Source organism: Chrysemys picta, chromosome 8 (genome assembly GCF_011386835.1).
Source record: "Chrysemys picta bellii isolate R12L10 chromosome 8, ASM1138683v2, whole genome shotgun sequence".
NCBI lineage: Eukaryota > Metazoa > Chordata > Testudines > Emydidae > Chrysemys > Chrysemys picta.
The window spans coordinates 21,768,365-21,791,587 of record NC_088798.1 but is presented as its reverse complement, the minus strand read 5'-3'; the positions used below and the strand labels follow the sequence as shown (position 1 = coordinate 21,791,587).

The following is a 23,223-nucleotide window of genomic DNA, read 5'->3' as shown; positions in this document are numbered from 1 at the left end:
AACTGCAAATACACAAATCTAACTACTCACTTTCTGAAAATAATACATTGAGCTTTAGAAAGCCCTTTATTTGGGGGATGGAGAGAAGCTTTAAGTGAATCCAAAAGCACCACATGTTTAGTGGCGGGGGATTGCTACTACACATGATGCTAAACTTGGTTTCTGTCTCTTTTTCACTATTCTGATGGAGTAGAATCTGTTGTCTTCTCATGCTTTCTCCTTGAGATGTCCAAGAAATATTCAAAACTTTACATACTGGAGATGCAAAAATCCAAGGTCTTATTGCAAGTATGAAATTAGCATGACAAAATCCATCTCCATGGAATACCAATAATGCATGCCGAAGATTTTACTGTGAACAAAACAAGAAAACTTTCCAGTCTGTTCAAGGAAGTAATACCTGAATATGCACAGCCAGGGATTACACTCATGGAGGTGAACTGTCTCATAACTCTATCCTACAGATTTTATTCTGACACATTTTTCCCAATCTACAGACCAGTTCTCATAAATTCCTCAGAAAACCTGTCTGAAATTAAGATTGAATCTTTCTGAAAAGCCAAGAGTGGTTGTGATGGACAAAGCAGAGTAGCTTGGTGATTAACACCCAATTTCTTTTGCATAGAATGAGTCTCAAATATCCTGTTTCAATTATCTTCTAATTTTAGAGTTAAGGCCTTTATCTGTGGTTGCAGTACTTCTGTAGTTGATCTGTGACATCTACAGTGCTAGTGATATCTGGAGATATGTATTGTCTATCAGGTGAATTATGTGTATTATGAGCCCCAGTGCTTCCTGCTGGGCAGAAGCCCCAGCTCCCTGACCCCAGGACTAAAGATCCGAGACTAGGCAACTCCCCAGGTCTAAAGCCACGAGGCCTCCCAGCCTGCAGCTGAAGCACAGGGGCTCCAGGAAATAATCCCTGGAGAATTTAAGCCCTGATATTTTACTTGTATTATTTAAAGCAGAAGAAAAGAGTCTGAATCATCATAGAGTAGTATGAAGCCTATTTATATTGCTTCAACAGGGAGAATATATTTAACGTTTGAGATGTCATTAACCAAATGAGAAAATGGTTACAAATGTTTTTAAGCTAAAATACAAGACACCCCATACTATACACCCCATCCTCCCAAAACAATAGCATTGCACATGAGAGTTTTGAGTAAATGTAAGTAGTAGAGCTTCCCCTACATTTCCAAACAAATTGGATAAAATGTGGCATACTTTTATTGATATGAACATACCTGAATTTTGGGGGAAAGCTCATTTACTTGTACAGCTGTTGTTATTGTGTCTATTAAAGACATATGGCTGAATCCTAAAATATGTTTAATCTCTGCTCAGCGCAAGTGAGGAGCAAAGATGACTAGAGGCCACCTTTACACACCCAGCTCATTCCTGGTGAAATTTTGCCTTTGAATTGCTTTAAGTTGCATTGCCCATTACTAGCAAACGGGTTGTCCTGCTGGCGAAGGATTAATAGTGTACAGAAGGATCTGTCTCTGTCCCTTAAGCCTGGGTTGGTGGGAAGAGGATGTTGTAAAGCCAACTACAACAGCTCTGTCTCACATGGGGATTTACACCACATCAAGGAATCTCCAGCTGTTAAACCATCTTTCCACCTGGAGCAGCACAAACAGAAGAAGAATCTGGTGAAGATCAGGTCCATAGTGCATTCCATACTGTTTGGATGTAATCAAAATTTGTATGGGACCAGAATTTGGGCAGGTGAAAGTCAGGAAAGTGAAAATAGGCAAATGAAAATTTGTTAAAATTTTTATGAAATTTGTATCTGTAAAGAAATTCTGCCCCCTTGATAACCTCTAGTTCAGGGAGAAGCCAGAGTCAGTTCAGGGAATGAGACAGTATTGTATAGTTTCCTTCACTCCCCAGTTCATGTGCAGGAGCAAGTTCAGGTGTTGCAGAAGCCAATTCAGATGGGTGGGGGCGTAATGAGGGAAGAGAGATGTATCACATCATGTGTGGGAGCCTGTCCTTGGAGATGCAGGGTGGTATGAACCCTTCCTATGCTTGAAAACTAGTTCACTTGAAATAACAGCTGGTTTGGGAGGCAGCTCAGAGGTCAGCCAAAGTCTGTGTTCCAGAAGCAACAGAATAGAACTGAGAGCTGGAAAATACTATCATGGTTCTATTATGATGATAGTAGATACAGCCTGAGTATCTTTGGGCTGGTCCACACTAACCCCCCACTTCCAACTAAGATACGCAACTTCAGCTACGTGAATAACGTAGCTGAAGTCGAAGTACCTTAGTTCGAACTTACCGCGGGTCTAGATGCGGCAGGCAGGCTCCCCCGTCGACTGTGCGTACTCCTCTCGCAGAGCAGGAGTACCGGCGTCGACGGCGAGCACTTCCGGGATCGATCCCAGAAGATCGATTGCTTACCGCCAGACCCGGAGGTAAGTATAGACGTACCCTTTGTGAAGCACTCAGAGAGATGTAAGGATTGACAAGGATATATAAAGTGCAAAGTATTATTATTGTTGTTAATAAGAGAAATTTTGCATCATAAAAGATAATGGCAGATCTGAAGTGGAACAGAATAACAGAAAATAATGGAACATGGGTCTGATCCTGCATTTCATGTTGTAGAATATGATAGTCACATTTGCACTGTGAACGTCATTGAGAGTTTTGAGTGTGCAAGTAATACAGGATGAGGTACTTTATAATATTTTGTTGTATTATATTAGTGTTACACAAATCAAGTTATGGCTTGTCAGGAGTTAATGAACTGCACAAGAATAAGGAATTCAGGATTTTTGAGTATCAGAGGGGTAGCCATGTTAGTCTGGATCTGTAAAAAGCAACAAAGAGTCCTGTGGCACCTTATAGACTAACAGATGTATTGGAGCATGAGCTTTCGTGGGTGAATGCCCACTTCGTCAGATGCATGTAGTGGAAATTTCCAGAGGCAGGTATAAATATGTAGGCAAGAATCAGTCTAAAGATAATGAGGTTAGTTCAGTCAGGGAGGATGAGGCCCTCTTCTAGCAATTGAGGTGTGAACACCAAGGGAGGAGAAACTGCTTTTGTAGTTGGCTTTGTTTAATCCTGAGCTGATGGTGTCAAATTTGCAAATGAACTGAAGCTCAGTAGTTTCTCTTTAAAGTCTGGTCTTGAAGTTTTTTTGCTGCAGGAGGCTACCTTTAAATCTGCTATTTTATGTCCAGGGTGGTTGAAGTGTTCTCCTACAGGTTTTTGTATATTGCCATTCCTAATGTGTCCATTTATTCTTTTACGTAGGGACTGTCCAGTTTGGCCAATGTACATAGCAGAGGGGCATTGCTGGCACATGATGGCGTATATTACATTGGTGGAAGTGCAGGTGAATGAACCGGTGATGTTGTGGCTGATCTGATTAGGTCCTGTAATGGCGTCGCTGGTGTAGATATGTGGGCAGAGTTGGCATTGAGGTTTGTTGCATGGATTGGTTTCTGAGTTAGAGTTACTATGGTGCAGTGTGTGGTTGCTGGTGAGAATATACTTAAGGTTGGCGGGTTGTCTGTCATCAATGTAGCATAGGTAGAGAAGGGGCGTGAGTGGACGAGAGCTGAGGAAGCATTGTTCCAGGTCAGCCATAAAAATGTTGGCATATTGTGGGACCATGTGGGTGCCCATAGCAGTGCCACTGGTCTGGAGGTATATATTGTCACTAAATTTGAAATAATTGTGCGTGAGGATAAAGTCACAGAGCTCAGCAACCAGTTGTGCTGTGACATCATCAGGGATATTGTTCCTGACAGCTTGTATTCCCTCTGTGTGTGGTATGTTTGTGTAGAGAGCCTCTACATCCATGGTGGCTAGGATGGTGTTTTCTGGAAGATCACCAATGCATTGTCGTTTTCTCAGGAAATCAGTGGTGTCACAGAGATAGCTGGGAGTGCTGGTGGCGTAGGGTCTGAGTAGAGTCCACATATCCGGACAGTCCTTCAGTGAGAGTGCCAATTCCAGAGATGATGGGGCATCCAGGATTTCCAGGTTTGTGGATCTTGGGTAGTAGATAGAATAACCCCGGTTGGGGCTCTAAGGGTATGTTGATTTGTTCCTGTGTGGTGTAGAGAGTGTCCTGAGTAGATGGTGCAGTTTCTTAGTGTATTCCTCAGTGGGATCTGAGGAAAGTGGCCTGTAGAATTTGGTATTGGAGAGTTGTCTGGCAGCCTCCTTATGGTAGTCAGACCTGTTCATGATGACAACAGCACCTCCTTTATCAGCCTCTTTGATTATAATGTCAGGGTTGTTTCTGAGGCTGTGGATGGCATTGCATTCTGCACAACTTAGGTTATGAGGCAAGCGATGTTGTTTTTCCACAATTTCTGCCTGTGCACATCAGCAGAAGCATTCTATCTATAGGTCCAGACTGTCATTTCGACCCTCAGGAGGAGTCCAGGTGGAGTAGTTCTTCTTGTGCTTTTGGTGGGAGGGTATCTGTGTATCAATGCACTGTTCAGTGTTATCTTGAAAGTATTCTTTGAGTCGGAGATGGCGAAAGTAGGCTTCCAGATCACTGCAGAAGTGTATCATGTTCGTGGGGGCAGTGGGGCAAAAAGAGAGTCCCCGAGATAGGACAGACTCTTCTGCTGGATTGAATGTGTAGCTGGATAAATTTACAATATTGCTGGGTGAGTTAGGGGTACCATTGTTGTGGCCCCATGTGGCAGGTAGGATTTTAGACAGCTTACAGTCCTTTTTCCTTTGTAGAGAGGTGGAGTGTGTAATGTAGATCTCCTGTCTTATTTTAGTAAAGTCCGTGTGTGTGAAAGGTTGGTTATTTATGAAAGTCTCTAGGTTGGAGAGCTCTTTTTTGATGTTTTCCTGTTTGCTGTATAGGATTTTTGAGATTGTTCCTGTGACATGATTTGCAGAGTCCCAGGAACCAGGAAGAGAGATTCTTATGCAAAACTCCTTGAGTAGTGATTCAATTAAGTATTTGATTCTATGCTTATATGACAGAGAGAGTTTTCTCTCTAAAAGATACAGTTTGGTTTGGTGAAAGTCAGAGATATAGCAATGTGTAACACCATAATCTGCAAACCATTGTTCAAGAGGTTTTTTTTCAGTTAACAGTAAAGAGTTATTTGACAATGAAACATATCAGTTGCAGGGATAAACATAATCTGATGGCAACATTGCCTAAAATATTTTACAAATTAGTCTTTGATGTCTTATTTAAATGTATATTAATAAAAATGAAGAGTGAATGCATTAGTATGTTACAAAATGAGCCATTGAGTGGTTAGAATAGTGTTATTAGAAAAGCTGCCAATAATTACTGAGATTGCAAAGCCCCTGTTGGATGTACTTCTGAGTTCTTCTACAGAACCACAGTCAGTGTACGAAGACAAATGATTTTATCAGGATTCTGTCACAAAGCCCTTCTGTAGTACAAAAGCAGCAAATATTGAGTGCAAAAGACTACACACCTCTGCTATTAGGTATTGGCAAATTGCCCAATGTCTCTGAGTAATTGCTAATTGGATGCTTCTATGTATGCATTTTTAAAAGGAACTTCTTTAAATAAGGCAGTAGAAAGCCTGCATTTTCTTCATCTGCAGATTCATATATAGTAGGTACATGACATCTCAGTTATCAAGAGCCAGTACCCCTTTCTTAGGGGAGGGGTGGTCAGACCTTTGCTGTATTCTCTTGTATCTCGGCAGCAAAGTATTCTTTAAATGGGTTCAAATTAAGGCTATTAAGAAATACAAGAATACGTAACATAGGATTACTAGCAAGGAGAGCATGAGTATCAGTGATGTGTACATTCGGTCTTAAGCCAGCAGAGAGGCAGGAAGTGGGTGTGGGGACAGCTGAATTATAAGGTACAGAATCTCTTCATGTGGTCCAGGCAGCTGGTTTGGAAGGAGAGGAGAGTGATCAGGCCACAAGTGGGTGTCTGGGTTAATAAAGTGAACTTTGCAGAAAAAAACACAGAGACCCAGTGGTTCCAATAAATTAATAATGAATGGCAGTTTGCTAATTATTCATGGCTAAATCCTTGGTATATTCCAGATATGTTCTTTTCTAAATGTATAAAGAAAACACAGAAATGCGAGTACATGAACTGAATGGTCCTCCCAAGGCATCACTTTAGTGTGTGCGCTGATTGGATGGTCCCATCCTGCCATCTATGGGCCCTATTCATCAAATATTTTGCACCATTTAAGCAGATTTTCCACAGAATTTGAGCACTTAAAAAGAGGAAGAAAGCAGGCTTTTCTGTGAGTGAAGTGGATTTTATGATTCATTAAACCCATTTTCTCAAGGGAACAAGTATTGTTATGATATGTACCCAGGATAAAAGGTTCCATTTACAGAGGAAGAAGGCAGGGAGTTGGTGGAGAAAGGAATAGTCCTTGTTTAAATATGCAGAGTCTTCTTCTAAATTAACACAGTTTTAAATAAAAACAGAAAGCATTTTCCTGAAAACAAATTTGTGAAACTGCCCTGTGGGTCTAACTTTAACTCTAGCCACTAATACAGGTTTTACACAAATACTTACTCTGCTGTTCCACAAAAAACAAGTAGTCACAATATTTACTGCTAAAACATATATCTCCTACAGTATTATGCTCTGCAGTTCACTGACTGGAAATGTGAGGTGAGATACCTGTATGTGTGACATAATATATACAGATGGTTGGTTGGTTGATTTTACAAATAAGGGACTCATGTATTTTATGGTTAATATAGTCAGGTATATTTTTTCTGTTTTTAATTAGTAATGGGAGAAAGAGTATGGAAAGGTTTGGGTATCTCAAACAGAAGAACGTTCAGTGAACCTGTAGTGCGGGACATTAATTTTACTGCCTATACCAGTATTCCACCCACCCATTAATGTTTTGGTGGCACTTAAGAAGAAAAAGCTGCTTCCTGTGAGATCTCATTCACCAAAAGAAAACCTCACAGCCTTAATGCCAGCAGCTGACTTCTCAACCATCCTCCTCCTCAGAGGAGTGAGAGGATGAAGGGCGCACTCTGTCCTCTTCTTCAGCAAACAATTCTGTGGCACCACTGCTAGTCCCACCATACGGATGTCCTTAAAAGTGATCAAGAACTCTTAGAGAGGCTGGCTTAGATGTTGGACTTCAAATTTTATTTGCTCCAAGGAAAGTTTTATTGTTTGTGCTACATTGTTCAGATGAGGCACCCTAGCCTAATGGCCCCCTCAGAAAATAAGAGGATTTTTGAGTTAGAAGGGGTCTGTAGTTAAATCCAGCCTCCATGTCAACTGCATCCTGTAGGTATCAAGTCTTATAGAAGAGATTTGAGAGCTGCCTCAGAGAGGTCCTGACAGTTTGGATTACCTTTTTGACAGCCAGAAAAAGAATATAGAAGAAATTAGACCTTCCAGGGTAGAATCCATATGTATCAGCTATGCTGCAAATGAGGATAGCTAATTACCAAATGCACTAATAAGACGTATTCCTTCATCAGAAACTGTTTGTCTCCTCTTCTGGGCCACTTTCCTGAGAAAAACTAAAAAGAAGCTACGGCTCACATTGTTGAAGGACATTGGGTGACTTGTCCCCAAGCAAAACATGACTTCTGACTTATGATTCTAGTGCCACTGCAACCTGGTGCATCTCAACAGCCATCCCTGTGTGCCAGTCCTTGTGGTTACGCTCTTCTGGAGTCGCAGGGGAGATTAGATTGCAAGAGAATACTTGTCCTTTGGAAATCCCATTCTGTTTAGAGGCAGAACAGAGAACTCTTTGCGTAAACCATGCCTGCTGGGGGTGGTGCTCTGTCCCCCTGTAGTGGCACCTAGACTAGAGGTTAATGAATCTGCTACAAGCTTGATTAAGAGCTATGTGGCTTTTAGCTCCTGCAGTAGAGGCTCATGCATTTAACTTTAGAAGTCCCAGGTTCAGTCCCACCCGTTGATGTCCGGGGTCTGTCAGCATTACATTTGCACACTCTAAAAGACCATAAACCCGCCTTCAAATGATTGGTCCTTTATACAGCACTGGCAAAGGAGCCTCCCTCAGCCTTTGAGTTCCAGTACCATGGGCTCTTTTATGCCATGCTCTAGCCAAAGACCCTGCCTTCTCTCCTGAGAAACTGCATTCCTGGCATAGATCACATTGGCTCAGAGATTCAGTGAGATTCCAGCACTAACAGGTGTTCTACATTATGTCCTGTTACTGTGGATACATTGATCGTTAATTCTCACCCTACATTCTCTCTAAAATGATTCTGATTTCCAGTTAAATCAATCTGTCAATTTGCCTGGTTTTTCCCCCTCAGGCCTACCCAGGGAGGTTAGGTTACATTGATAGGAAGGATTTGAGTTGCTATCTGAATAGAACTATGCTATTCCACAGATCAGACAGATTATTTGTATAGTACAGGTCAATCCATTTCTATTCAAGGTATCAAAGTGGATCAGACTCTTGTTATGATATAGTAGGGATTCCATTATCATAAGGGCTCATTCCACCAGTTCTAAGGCAGCCTCTAAGTATATCTCAGAAATGTCTCTGTGATAGAGATGTGCAAGACTCTGGATTTCTGTTCATACCTTCATGCAGCATTGCTCCTTGGGCTTAGCCTGTAGAGCAGACATTCGCTTTGTGAGAATAGTTCTGTAACATTTGTTTAAGAAACTCCTTAGATCCATCTCTTTAGGTCTGAGACTATCTGTCAGTCTACTGCAGCATGGATCCATGTAAACAGTGCTCAAGGAAAAAAGGATAGTTACAACAATAATTGTGATTTTCTTTGAGATGTTTTCCTGTATGGCCGCCTCCTGCCATCTTTTCCCACTATTTAAGTTTTATCACAGATTCTTGAATTAGTGGGAGGAATTAAGTGGCCATTGGATCTGCTCTTCCCCACCCTCATTTTTAATGAGAGCAACAGGCATATCATTCAGGCAATCATCTTGAACCATAGTAACTGTGCTAAGTAACCATAATTGTATATGTTTATTATTGTGCAAAGTATTTGTAGTAATCCCCATCCTATATATCATCTGTGCATAGAATGGGGACTACGGCCAATACTTTAGCCAAATGCAAAAATATAAATGGTACCTTTTTAAGAGCTTCACTGTAGAGGAGAAATTGTCTGTTGCTGTGCCCTATTAAACAACTACCACGTAACTACCCAGATACTACTTCCTGTAAGTGGTGGATTAAATGATCCATTCATATTTGTTACTTGCGTCAAGTCTTTTGGCATGAGAGAGAAATCCTTGAAGTAATAGTAATAATGATTATAAAATGTGAATCATCATGAACAGCTGCGGGAAAAAGGTTACTGGTTACATTGGGAAGAGGAGGTACTGGATAGCAGGATGCGTGTGCAATGTGACAGTATATTCTGTGCTAATTTAATTTCTGCAGCAAAACTGAACTACTGTACTCTGTTGAAAAATCATCCAACTGTGAACTTATGGTTACTGCGACATGCTTATAATCTTGTCTCAAACATTCCTACGTGCCATTAAGCACCAGCCCATGCCCTTAATTTATGTTTGTTGATTAGATTGTGCCCCAATTCCCAGATAAAAATTCACACCCAAACGATATTTTTAATAAATTAAGCTCCATGCCTGCAATGTAAAAAAAGAATATTATATATTTAAGTTTAAAATTAAGTCTTTGTGATCTCCACATAACATTTAGTAATACGTGTATTGCACAGTTACATTTACTATGCATGATTTGTGTACCACTGACCTCTACTGGAGTGTCAAACATGCATAGGTGTGTATAGTGGGCATAAAATATCTTTGTTTGTACCATCATTGTCAATACTATATTATGGTAAGAATCGGTGTGCAGAATTTCTCTTTGGTCTGGTACATTTTCATGACATTTTGTAATGTACACAGTGCACATTGCATATTCACCTCCAGCCTTTTGTAAAGATCTAATACTACTACAGATAATGGAGATAATACTCTGTTTTTAATCCCAAAGTCCTGCCATATATAGTTTTCAGTTCATCATTAGTAACCTTGAATTTGTTACGATACATTACATATGCAATTATATATCTGTAGTAAATCTATAGCTAGACCTGACTGTGGTTATAGCCAGGGCCGGCTCCAGGCACCAGCGAAGGAAGCAGGTGCTTGGGACGGCCAATGGAAAGGGGCAGCACGTCTGGGTCTTCGGCAGCAATTTGGCGGTGGGTCCCTCAGTCCCTCTCGGAGGGAAGGACCCGCCGCCGAATTGCCGCCAAAGAGCTTGGGGCAGCAAAAAAGCTGGAGCTGGCCCTAGCTATAGCTGTCTATAAACACACAGTATGACACACCTGTGCTACAGGGAGGTAATCATAATTGTTGTATTGCCATATAATTAATCTCTGCGACAGATTGTGTGGCATACGTCAAATATGTAATGATCCACTTAACACATCCCCTACCTGTATACTGTCCATGGAATGACTGACTGCAAATTGGATTTTGAGTATAGTCTGAGAGAAATTCCTTAATTTGAACGTGTATTTGAGCTGCACAAAACCATATACAGACTGAACATTTAGCACCTTATGCATTATTCATCCACATAGATTAGACAGTACCCACCAGGGTGTAAAAGGCAGAAACAAGTTAGCTTCACTTCATGATGTGTACGCATGCTGGTGCTCTCCATAATGCCACTGCTAATGGCCTAAAAGCTGCTGCTGTCACCACCCCCTCACCTCTGGCTTACACTCCATATGCATAAGCAATGAGTAAAGTGACACACTCTTGAAGATCACATCATGTCTTTCAACCTCTGAATAAAGCTTTGTTAGTCTAGTTGTGTGGAGATTTGGGTTTGATCCATGACAGTTTTTTGGTCTCTTTTTTTCTGCCCAGGATAATTATTTGATACTATAATATTTTATTGATATAATGAAAGCTGTATTAAGTCACCTGCTAACTATGTTTGCCTGTTTAATCTGGCAGTAAAATCTGAGTCCCTATTAGGATTTATCGCTATTAAGCTCATTGTGTATGTGGCCAACTGCTATATCATCCAGGAACATAGCAATCCCATGAGTAGCTACTATTAATAGGTTTCAATTATTTAAAATATTGTTGTTTGAAATCATGCACAGTTTATCACAGGCTGCATAGAAATTCAGTGAGAATTTTTACAGGCTGTTTTATCATTAAACTCTACATTATTTTCTTTATTGACTGATAAATTGTAGTTTAATGTGTTTGGCTTTGTGGCAGGTTCCCACTAAGTTTTAGCTGAATATCACCACTAGCCTAACCTTTTTGTCATCTCTGCAAAGAAATGTGCTCTCCAGGGAAATCTTCTTTATGTTCAGAGTTTCAGTTCTGTTGGTCAATAACTTACAAAGAGGCATTCGACCTTCTTGTTTTACTATTTCATTTCACAAAGCACTAACCCTAAAAACAAATCAGACTGAAATCTGACTGCTCTTCTGTGTTATGTTGGGTCTGAGTTGGAGGGTCTGCGAAATTTGTTTTCAAATTCCTGCAGGCATTAGGAGCTCAATGCAAAGCTCAGTGAGGTCAGTGGAAAGACTCCTATTGATTTCAGTAGGCTTTGGGTCAGACCCAAAAAGCTGCGAGGTACATAGGCTCCTGCAGAGACAAAGCACTGGATTGCAAACCAGTATGATGTAGCTAAATCTTTCATTTGAAATGTACCCCTACTGCTGCTGCCTTGTTCTTTCCAAAGAAAATCCCATGGGGTACACATATCCCATCTAGAGATTTTCCTGCCCAGTCCTGTTGTTCTGGTTCCTGTGAGAAGGGAGGCCAGGGATCTTCTCTTCTCCGTGTGGGAAGTAGGTGGTGGAGAGTCTAGTAATGGGGTGGGGAATTTCTTTCAAAGCATGTGATGTATGCAGACACATTTTGTGAACTAAATGTTTTTAAATAATTTGTGACACTTCTGCTTTTGATTGCCAACTGCTTGGAGCACAGCACTTCGCACACCCCTTGATATTGTAAACTGGATGCAGATACAATTCAGTTGAATGCAGGATGTCATGAAACCCTGAACAGTTGAGCAAGGCACTTTATCTTCGAGGCTAATAATAATAATTCTGTGTCTTATGTTTACATAGAGCCTTTCATTTCAAAAGAATACAAAGTGCTTCATAAACTTAACTGACTGCTTTAAAAATTCTACACAGGAATCCCTTCTGACGCCAGTGAAATTCAGTCACTTGTGGGATGGAATGTCCCAACTGATTAAGGGCCTCTTCAGAGCCCATTGAAGTGAATGGGAATCTTTTAATTTACTTCACGGGGCTTTGGATCATGCTCTAAGAGAGTACAACACTGCACAAAAAGTAAGGCCTCATCCTGCACTTATTCCTGCATGTACTCATGTTGATTACAATGTAGGCTATGCATGAGAGTAAGCATTGCTTATGGGAATAAGGGTTAGTGCTTTCAGGTTCTGAGGTAGTTAATGAAGATGGTTGCAGTTCATTATTTTATTAGATCCTGCTAGGCACTTCACAAACAAATAGAAAAGATAAGATCCTTACTGTACCCAAAGAGCTTAGAGTTGACTTATTAGCCCAGGCACAACAAGTGAGAGCAACAAAAAACGTAGTGGGGAGATGAGGCAAAGGTTACAAAACTAAGGACATGAGGTTACTTAAATGTGTAGATTGTGACTGAAATGTTCAAAGCTGCCAAGAGATTTGGATACCCTGGGAGCCTTGGCTTTGAGGCAATACATCTGGCAGGCTGCCCCAGAGTCAGGAAGCCTGGGTTGCTGAAGAGCAATGAGGTTGGGAGCCAAGGTTTCCAGACTCCCTGTAAGCCTGCCAGGTGGGCTGCCTTGGAGCTGAGGATGCTAGAAGCCCTGGGAAGCTGGGCTCCCACTGCTCCCAGGCTCTTCAGTCCCTGCTTCCCATCAGTCAGCCAAGCAGGTTACTGAGGCGTTGGGAGCTTGCAATCCCAGTCCCCAGCAGCCTGCCAGGTGAGCTTTCCGGAAGATGCGGAAGCCAGTTTCTGTTAGCATTTCATCAGAACTGGCACATTTTCATGGAATATTTCAATTTTTCATGAATCTGCATTTTCTGGTGGAAAAACGTTGCATTGGAAAATTTCTGACCAGCTCTATGTGCATACTAATGTATAGAAAAGTTAATTGGGTTTCCTATTTCACCTTTCTCATGATGCAGCAACAAGCAGACAATCAATAAAATTGTAAGGCAACAAATGTTAAACTGATACCAGGAATTTTTTCCTTAAAAAAACCCATATAATATGTGGAATACATTGTCACAAGATATTACTGCCTAATAGGATCAAAAGAGATGGAGGGATTTATATCCATAATGGAACATCCACAGTTTCATTGAATAGGATAAAACAAATGGTCATCTCTTCTGCTTGCATAAATAATGTAGATCTGTAGGGATCTGGCTTAGAACTTTCAGAAGGCATATGAACCCTCATTGCTCAGGTAATTAGTCAGCCACTGACTAATGACAGTTCAGAAGTAATTCCCCCTATGCCCAGTTTATTCTATAGCTGGGATTTCTTGCACTTTATTCTGGAGTATATGGCAGTGTCAGAGACAGAGCGAGATGGACCACTGGTCTAATCGATATGGTTATTCCTATATTTCTTCCTTTAGGTCAGAAGGAGTTTTAAGATCCCAGGATTGTACCTGTATGAAAATATTGTATTTAGATTTCATCAAGGCTGTAAGATCGTGGGGCATTTACCTTTTCTTATGTCTTTTCTTAAATTGCATATTTATAACCAGATCTGACAGCTCATTCCCAGTCTGTATACTGAATGAATCCCAATGAAATGATGTAATATAGGGACATCTATGGAATTTGCTTATTGCTAAGTGCAGTCATGCCAACTATTCTTCTATTTAAAAAATGGAACTGTAGGTGAAGCTTACCAATATGTACTTGACTAGATGTACATGATGTCCACATTTTCCTCACTTTACTCACTAAGGCTAGGTCTACATTGGGCGGGGGGAGGGGATTGATTTAAGATACGCAAATTCAGCTACGTGAATAGCGTAGCTGAATTCGACGTATCCTATTAGACTTACCCCGCTGTGAGGACAGCGGCAAATCAACCGCCACAGCTCCCCTGTCGACAGCGCTTACTCCTCCTGATGAGGTGGGAGTACGTGTGTCGATTCGGGGATCGATTTATCCGTCTAGATGAGACGCGATAAATCGATCCCGAGAGATTGATTTCTACCTGCCGATCCAGGCGGGTAGTGTAGACTAGCCCTAAGAAATCCCATTGAAGCAACTAGTAAGCCAAACAGGATTTGGCCCATATTCAGAGAGGTCATGCCCCCCAAAGCATATATGTTGCTTTCTCTTGCTATTTAGAAAACAGCAGCTTCTCTCCAAACCATAATTTCCTGAAAGGCACTTGTTTGTTTCTACCTTGTGAGCAATCTTCTAGTATAATGAGTTAAAATGTGAAAAATGATTCAGAAGAAATGGTGGTGGGTGGCATACTACCCCCAAAAAAGTATCATTCATCTTGCTGAAGCTTGCTGTGCAATTCATACTCATTTCAGCAACAAATTGGAAATCACAGAAAATTAGGGAGGGGGAAATCTTCTGTACTTTAATGCAACAATACCAAAAAGAGATTCACAGATTTAAAACTGTAAGAGAGCTTTTTTTCAGTCAACCCCCTGTATAAACATTCATTAACCTCTGCATTGGATCATCAAGGAAACAAGATGCTGAGAGATTTAACCAAGCCTTTAAAGGAGGAGATTCAAGCAGATTTTTTCTTAAATCTACCTACAGTGTTATCATGTCAACCCAACAAACTTAAGACCCACAGGAATCTCACAAGCTTTTGACAGTATTCTGTAATAAACTAAGGATTTATAAAAGCTTCAGGGTTTAAAAAAACAGAGCAGCTGAAAAATGCTAGCAATTGATGTCTGGGTATTTGAGAGAGTTAGAGGTAAAGGCATATAATTTATTTTTCAGAAATGTACTTCCTTCCCAAATTTATTATTACAAGTAATCAACACTAACGCCCATCTTTAGTTTAAAATACTTTACCATGAAAGCTTTATAACAGTGAGATAACATTTCCTATCCACTGAAGAGCTCTAGTCCTTCTAAATGTATTACTCTGCATTTTCAAGTTTTTAATCTTTGTAATATTTTAATTTCATAAACTTTATTCTAAGATAAAAGGCAAAGCTCGGAACTTGATGATTGAAGTTATATTAACATCTGTAATTAAAATACTTTCTCAAAATGTTTTAAGCATTTCATTTTCAAAATTGTCCTGGAGAGGGAAAGAGGAGGTAGCAAATCTTATTGTCTTTACAGTAAGCTAAAACATAATGCAATATAGTAAATAACGATTTTGAACTCTTTGGGCTGTAACATTTAAATCTCTAACAGCTCTTTGAGAATATAAAGACTGAAAATTCCAAGGCAACACAGTTCAATAAGAAAAAACAAAATGGTAAGCCTGAGTTTGGGGTTAGGAATCTTATAATATTTGACCTATTAGCCTTTCGTGGCTTTTAAAACTATAGCTGATGGAGGTGCTGCACACTTCTACATCCCCAGCATTTATGTTCTAAGGCAATACTTGCTAAATCTGTTCACTTGGAATTTTATTTCATTATTTATTTTTGCAGTGAAGGAATGTTACCCTTCTTCTTTTCCTAGAAGTGAGTTGAAAATTAGGCTTGGTAAACTCAGAAAGATCAACAGGCACATTTCAAAATATAATTTCTCAAAGTTTTAAAATTCAGATACATCAAAACCCTGCTTTCTGTCATCCAAGCTTTAAAATTAGGATTAAAACGGGAGTGGGGGGGGATTAAATCTCCCTCACATTTCCAGTCTTCATCCTACCTATGTTGTTCGGTAATGATGAAGTGCCATTAGTTAGTCAGAAGGCTAGTGACTCTAACTTGTAAGAACTTGGGCAATTTGCAAATAAAAATACTTCTACTGGTCATTGAGCATTCACCACTAACAACTAGATACTAAAAGTGCTGCTGCTTTGTGTAAATATTTAAAAATTAGTGTAGAACCTGAATGAGCTGACATGATGGAATGTGAACTGAAGATGCAACTCTTGGTGCATGACCATTCATTGGAGTGAGAAATTTATTTTAAATTCTTTAGGTCCTTAGAGATATTATCAACTTCTACATACAATTATTGACTTTTATATAAACCAAACCCCCCTGAAAATTGTAATAATGCAAGTAAAATTACCTTTCGTTGCTTCTACCAAATAGAAAGTGCTTTTTTCCTTTTTTACCCTATTTTCAAACCTGAACATAAAAAAAACTAATCCAGAAAATCAGATGACCTATTCATGAGTCTTGAGAACAGCATTAGCTTAAAACCAGTGGAGATAGCCCACACAGGCACCAAAAATCTGTCTAAATGTTCTTTTACATTCCCCCAAAATCTTTTCCTGTCTATTCAGAGATCACGCAATATAATATAAAACAAAACAGATTGTCTGTCATCAAATTGAGGGCCAGATCCTGGCCCCTAACACAGCTGATCTGTGCCACTCCACTGTTGCAGAGTCGCCTTAAACCTGCCCTAAGCCGCCAGCTGGATATTCTGCCGGCATTGGAGCCAGGCTGGGGCCATTGAATCTGAGGGCACGTCTTCACTACCCACCAGATTGGCGGGTAGCAATCGATCTATTGGGGATTGATTTATCGCGTCTAGTGAAGACACGATAAAATCGATCCCCGATGGCTCTGCCGTCGACTTCGGAAATCCACCACGGCAAGAGGCGGAAGCGGAGTCGACAGCGGCGTGGCAGTAGTCGACTCGCCGCCGTCCTCACAGCCAGGTAAGTCGACCTGAAATACGCAACTTCAGCTACGCTATTCACATAGCTGAAGTTGCGTATCTTAGGTCGACCCCTCCCCCCGTAGTGTAGACCTAGCCTTAGTGTAATTTAAAACAACCCTGAGGCTGCTCTTAATTATGCTTTGTGCTAGATCAATTTCTGGCAGCCCAGAAAACTGGCGGTGCAGAGCTGTGATACAGCGTAATATCTGAACCTAAAAATGTGTAGCAGACCTGCTGAGCCTGTGAGAATTCCCTGCATGACAGACATGGCTTCGGTCCCAGTCCACAGATAGAAGGATCCTCCTGCGTAAATCCTATTTGCATAGCGTATCTCTGAAGTCAGTGGGACTCTGCCTGGGTATACGGTGAATCTGCACATTTTCTGTTACAGAATCAAAGCATTACTATTTTTTCATTACTAGATTTAGACAAAAAAGAAAAGGAGGTGGCCAGGCAAAGTTCTAGTGTTCTAATTCTGCAACCTGTAGACTCCTTGGAAGCACGGATTGAAATTTCAGGAGAGTATACTCATCCCTTCATCCTTCTGAGCTACATAAATGGAGTAAAGTTCATTTGGATTTATATTAATAATTAATTAGATGAGTTTTGCCATTGACAGTACCCTTGAAAATGTCCCTTTTGAGAGTGCCCACATTAAGGTGTCATGTTCTCTTTTAACAGTCATGCCAGTAGGTTCACATATTTCTTTTAACAAAATAAAATCTTTTTTAAAATCTCAAATTAGCATGGGGCTCCATCTTGGAATTCCTGCTTGGTGGGGTTTTATGGTTGCTACAAAAACCAGACACTTACTCCACAGGAAAAACAGGAGTACTTGTGGCACCTTAGAGACTAACAAATTTATTAGAGCATAAGCTTTCGTGGGCCCCCCAGTGGGCTGTAGTCCACGAAAGCTTATGCTCTAATAAATTTGTTAATCTCTAAGGTGCCACAAGTACTCCTGTTCTTTTTGTGGATACAGACTAACACGGCTGCTACTCTGAAATCTTACTCCACAGGAATGCCTTATTCTTTAAATAATGGCACTGCAGGAAACCCCTTAAATAATATATTGGTGCTCTGTGCATTCTGCCTTGAAGCTTTGTCTTCTTATGTTCAACATTGGAGAATTATACTTAAGGACCAAATCCTGCAGCACTCAAATAAAATCAGGGAACAAGATCTAGCTCTGTATGTGTTGCATTTGTGCTTTTCCCTCTTGCAAGCTTTTACCAAGCAAGCCCCGTGTTCATTTTACACTCAGAATTGCTTTCAGAGAGATTATGTTTTTGCTTTGAATGTAACCTTAAATTTCAGCAGCTCCCTTATTTTCTTCACTGGGAGCAATTAGAATTTCCCAGCATCACGGTGGTGCAGTTTTCTGCCTTTGTTTAAGCATACGATGCAGAGGAAGCCTAACAGGCTCTTTCAGTACCTGTGATTAAGAGTAAGAGATGAAAGGCACTAAGGTCACAAGAGCTTAGAGGAACTGTGTGATAGTTCAAAACTCTAATGAACAACTTGCTGCTGAGCTAAATAAAACCCACGTTTACCCAGGGGTTTACTAGTGGTTCAGTTTTATTATCCTGTTTACAGAGTGGGGATTGGGGTCAGCAACATTGTTTTTGCTTTACATTGATAAAAAGATAGTTAAAGATGTTCTTGTCGTACCTAAGAAATTGTTTCTATGTACTTTAAATTCCTGGGATTTTTTAATCATTAGTTTGGTTTTATGCTGACCATTCTACACCTAAAAAATAAGAGTTCTACATTTGGTCTTCAGTAGGCTAAGGGCTAGATATTCTTGTGTATGTACAAGTGTAGTCAGTTTGTCTCACATCAGAGAATAAAATGAAAGGAAGACTGAGCTACCTTAGGGCAGGGGTTCTCAACCTGATGATCATGACCACTCTGCCCTTCCCATGCTGCTCAATGAGAAGGGGGTTCCAGTGTTATCCCAGTATGGAAAGGTGGAGACCTCTGGCTTAGGCTGATCTTATATTGTAAGTGATAATTCATTTATTTTACACAAAATAGCACACAGAGTTTATATATATGATTCTATCGTGTATAGTATAGTACTTGAACCTCTGTCCAATGTCTGTCCTGTAAGAAGAAGAGAATGAAGCGTAAAGTGCTCTCTCTGTCCCTCAGTTGTACTGGTCCCTGTTTTGGATATAATGGCTAGTGGTTTATAGTTAGATCTTAATTTTGAGGAGAGGGACAAGTGGCTAATATCTTTTCGCAGTATATCACTCTGATCACTACAAGATCCCCTTGGAATCACAATTCATATTCTTTAAATGGGATAACTGATTCTTTTGTGTGGTTGGGATGGGGCCACACACAAGAGAAATGTATTTTATGATTTAGTTGGTCCTGTGGACTTATCAGTAAGGGGAGAATTCAAACCAGTACTCTACAGAAATATACTTCTTTCCTGGCTCTAAACATTCCATAGTTCCCCAGCCAATGAATGTATTTCCTTCCTCTGTATACATGTGTTTGCTGTTTGCATTACCACTTATTATATGCAGGGGCGGCTCTATGTTTTTTGCCACCCCAAGCACGGCAGTCAGGCAGCCTTCAGCGGCGTTTCTGCGGGTGATCTGCCAGTCCCTCGCCTTCGGCATACCCGAAGCCGCAGGACCGGCGGAGCTTCCGCAGGCATGCCGCCGAAGGCTGCCTGACTGCCTCTCTCACGGCAACCAGCATGACGCCCCCCGTGGCTTGCCACCCCGGGCACGTGCTTGCTGTGCTGGTGCCTGAAGCCGCCCCTGATTATATGGAATATCAGATACTTCTTTGACTAGTCTTACACAACTAACTATTCTCTCTTGCCTATCTGTAGCTCATGCCCAATTTCAGCAATCCATATTCACATAATTGTAACATCCATTGCCCTCTCCTATCTTCATATGTTAAAAGAACGAGGAGTACTTGTGGCATCTTAGAAACTAACACATTTATTTGGGCATAAACTTTCGTGGGCTAAAACCCACTTCATCAGATGCATGGAATGGAAAATATAGTAGGAAGATATATATATACACAGAGAACATGAAAAGATGGGAGTTGCCATACCAACTCTAACGAGACAAATCAGTTAAGGTGGGATATTATCAGCAGGAGAAAATACTTTGGTAGTGATAATCAGGATGGCCCATTTCAAACAGTTGACAAAAAGGTGTGAGTAACAGGAGGAGGAAAAATTAGCTTGGGGAAATTGTTTTTAGTTTGTGTAATGACCCATCCACTCCCAGTCTTTATTCAAGCCTAATTTAATGGTGTCCAGTTTCAAATTAATTCCAGTTCTGCAGTTTCTCGCTAGAGTCTGTTTTTGAAGGCTTTTTTGTTAAAGAATTCCGACTTTTAGGTCTGTAATTGAGTGTCCATGGAGGTTGAAGTGTTCTCTGACTGGTTTATTAATGTTGTAATTCCTGATGTCAGATTTGTGTCCATTTATTCTTTTGCGTAGAGACTGTCCGGTTTGGCCAATATACATGGCAGAGGGGCATTGCTGATACATGATGGCATATATCACATTGGTAGATGTGCAGGTGAACGAGCCCCTGATGGTGTGGCTGATGTGATTAGGTCCTATGATGGTGTCCCTTGAATAGATATGTGGACAGAGTTGGCAACGGGCTTTGTTGCAAGGATAGGTTCCTGGGTTAGTGTTTTTGTTGTGTGATGTGTGGTTGCTGGTGAGTATTTGCTTCAGGTTGGGGGGCTGTCTGTAAGCGAGGATTGGCCTGTCTCCCAAGGTCTGTGAGAGTGAGGGATCATCCCTCAGGATAGGTTGAAGATCCTTGATGATGCGTTGGAGAGGTTTTAGTTGGGGGCTGAAGGTGACGGGTAGTGGCATTCTGTTACTTTCTTTGTTGGGCCTGTCCTGTAGTAGGTGACTTCTAGGTACTCTTCTGGCTCTGTCAATCTGTTTCTTCACTTCAGCAGGTGGGTATTGTAGTTTTAAGAATGGTTGATAGAAATCTTGTAGGTGTTTGTCTCTGTCTGAGGGATTGGAGCAAATGCCATTGTATCTTAGAGCATGGCTGTAGACAATGGATCGTGTGATGTGGTCTGGATGAAAGCTGGAGGCATGTAGGTAAGTATAGTGGTCAGTAGATTTCTGGTATAGGGTGGTGATTATGTGACCATCGGTTATTAGCACTGTAGTGTCCAGGAAGTGGATCTGTTGTGTGCACTGGTCCAGCCAGAGGTTGATGGTGGGATGGAAATTGTTGAAATCCTGGTGGAATTCGTCAAAGGCTTCTTTTCCATGGGTTCAGATGATGAAGATGTTATCAATGTAGCACAAGTAGAGTAGGGGCGTTAGGAGACGAGAGCTGAGGAAGTGTTGTTCTATGTCAGCTATAAAAATGTTGGTATACTGTGGGGCCATGCGGGTACCCATAGCAGTGCTGCTGACTTGAAGGTATACATTGTCCCCAAATGTGAAATAGTTGTGGGTGAGGACAAAGTCACAAAGTTCAGCCACCAGGTTTGCCGTGACATTATCGGGGATACTGTTCCTGATGGCTTGTAGTCCATCTTTGTATGGAATATTGGTGTAGAGGGCTTCTGCATCCATAGTGGCCAGGATGGTGTTTTCTGGAAGATCACCAATGGATTGTAGTTTCCTCAGGAAGTCAGTGGTGTCTCAAAGATAGCTGGGAGTGTGGATATATGCCATCATGCACCAGCAATGCCCCTCTGCCATGTACATTGGCCAAACCGGACAGTCTCTATGCAAAAGAATAAATGGACACAAATCAGACATCAAGAATTATAACATTCGGAAAACACTTCAACCTCCATGGACACTCAATTACAGACCTAAAAGTCGCAATTCTTTAACAAAAAAACTTCAAAAACAGACTCCAACAAGAAACTGCAGAACTGGAATAAATTTGCAAATTGGACACCATTAAATTAGGCTTGAATAAAGACTGGGAGTGGATGAGTCATTACACAAACTAAAAACTATTTCCCCATGCTATTTTCCCCCTACTGTTACTCACACCTTTTTGTCAACTGTTTGAAAAAGGCCATCCTGATCATCACTACAAAAGTATTTTTTTCTCCTGCTAATAATAGCTCACCTTAATTGATTTGTCTCATTAGAGTTGGTATGGCAACCCCCCTCTTTTCATGTTCTCTGTATATATATAACTTTCTACTGTATTTTCCACTCCATGCATCTGATAAAGTGGGTTTTAGTCCATGACAGTTTATGCCCAAATAAATGTGTTAGTCTCTAAGGTGCCACAAGTACGCCTCGTTCTTTTTGCTGATACAGTCTAACATGGCTACCACTCTGAAACCTGTTCATATGTTAAGTGACTCTAGACTTGAAAGCTCTTTGGACCAGGGGCAGTAGGAGTTTCACTGCAAGGATATATTGTAATAGGCAACAATGTCTTCATTGAATTTTTGTTCTTCCCACACTAGTGAGCAAAAATAATCGCTCTCTAGTGCTTCAGAGTGCTATGAAGGAGAAAACTTCAGTGCCAGCCCACATCCTGTGACCCTGGACAGGATCAGCAGCACATGCAAACTGGAGTATACACTTTTTTTTGTGACCAGCAATGGCTTTCCTCTCATTATCCTGCTCTGTAAGTGAAAGGTGGTTCCAGTGCCAGACATATGTCCAGAATTGCTCTGCTGCCTATCTCCTTTCTTTTAGCATTTTATTATTGACAGAGACCACAAGCTTTCCATAGTTTGGGCTGAACCTAGAATTGCTATTTCTAAGCCTAATTTTGATCCTTCCATCTGCTGTAACTTTATACAAACCAAACTGTCCATAATTTCATGTGTGTGATGTTATGCAGGTATAGATTTTTTTCTGGGAAGTTTGAGGCTAATTGTATAATATAAATTTACAACCATAATTCCAGCTTAATGAAGTTTTTTCAGGAATTTTATATGGTTTATGAATTACACCATGAAGCCAGCATATTTCAATATGTAATTTATACAAATTTGTAACGATTCATTTGATAGACATTGACTGTGGATTTCAATTCATCATGGATCAGTAATACTGTAATTACACAGTAATGATTAAAGAACTTATTCACAAATTGCTATATCAGTAGGAGCTAGTATTGGAGAAGGGTAGGCAACTACTGTACAGAAACTAAATCTTTAAGTCAATTGTTACACGCTAACGTGGCTTTTTGAACATATCCAGGGAGACAATAATACAGTGTTCTGTCTGTGGATTAGCTAAAACATCATGAAAAATGTAATGTAATTTTGATATAGTTGTGAAATGAGATATTACTTATGACCACACACACTTCTATTGATCAAATGACTTTTAAAGATATCAATAACAGTATTAAATCCTGAATTAATAAGGACACAAAGAAGTTTAGGGGTAGGATTTTCATTGGCAAAAAAAAG

General features: G+C 40.6%; 1 protein-coding gene across 3 annotated transcripts in view; it reads left to right on the top strand.

Moving 5' to 3' along the window:
* NEGR1 (neuronal growth regulator 1) overlaps positions 1–23,223 on the top strand; it is a 652,228-nt gene that overhangs the window by 487,655 nt on the left and 141,350 nt on the right. The gene's annotated exons all lie outside the window — the stretch shown is intronic.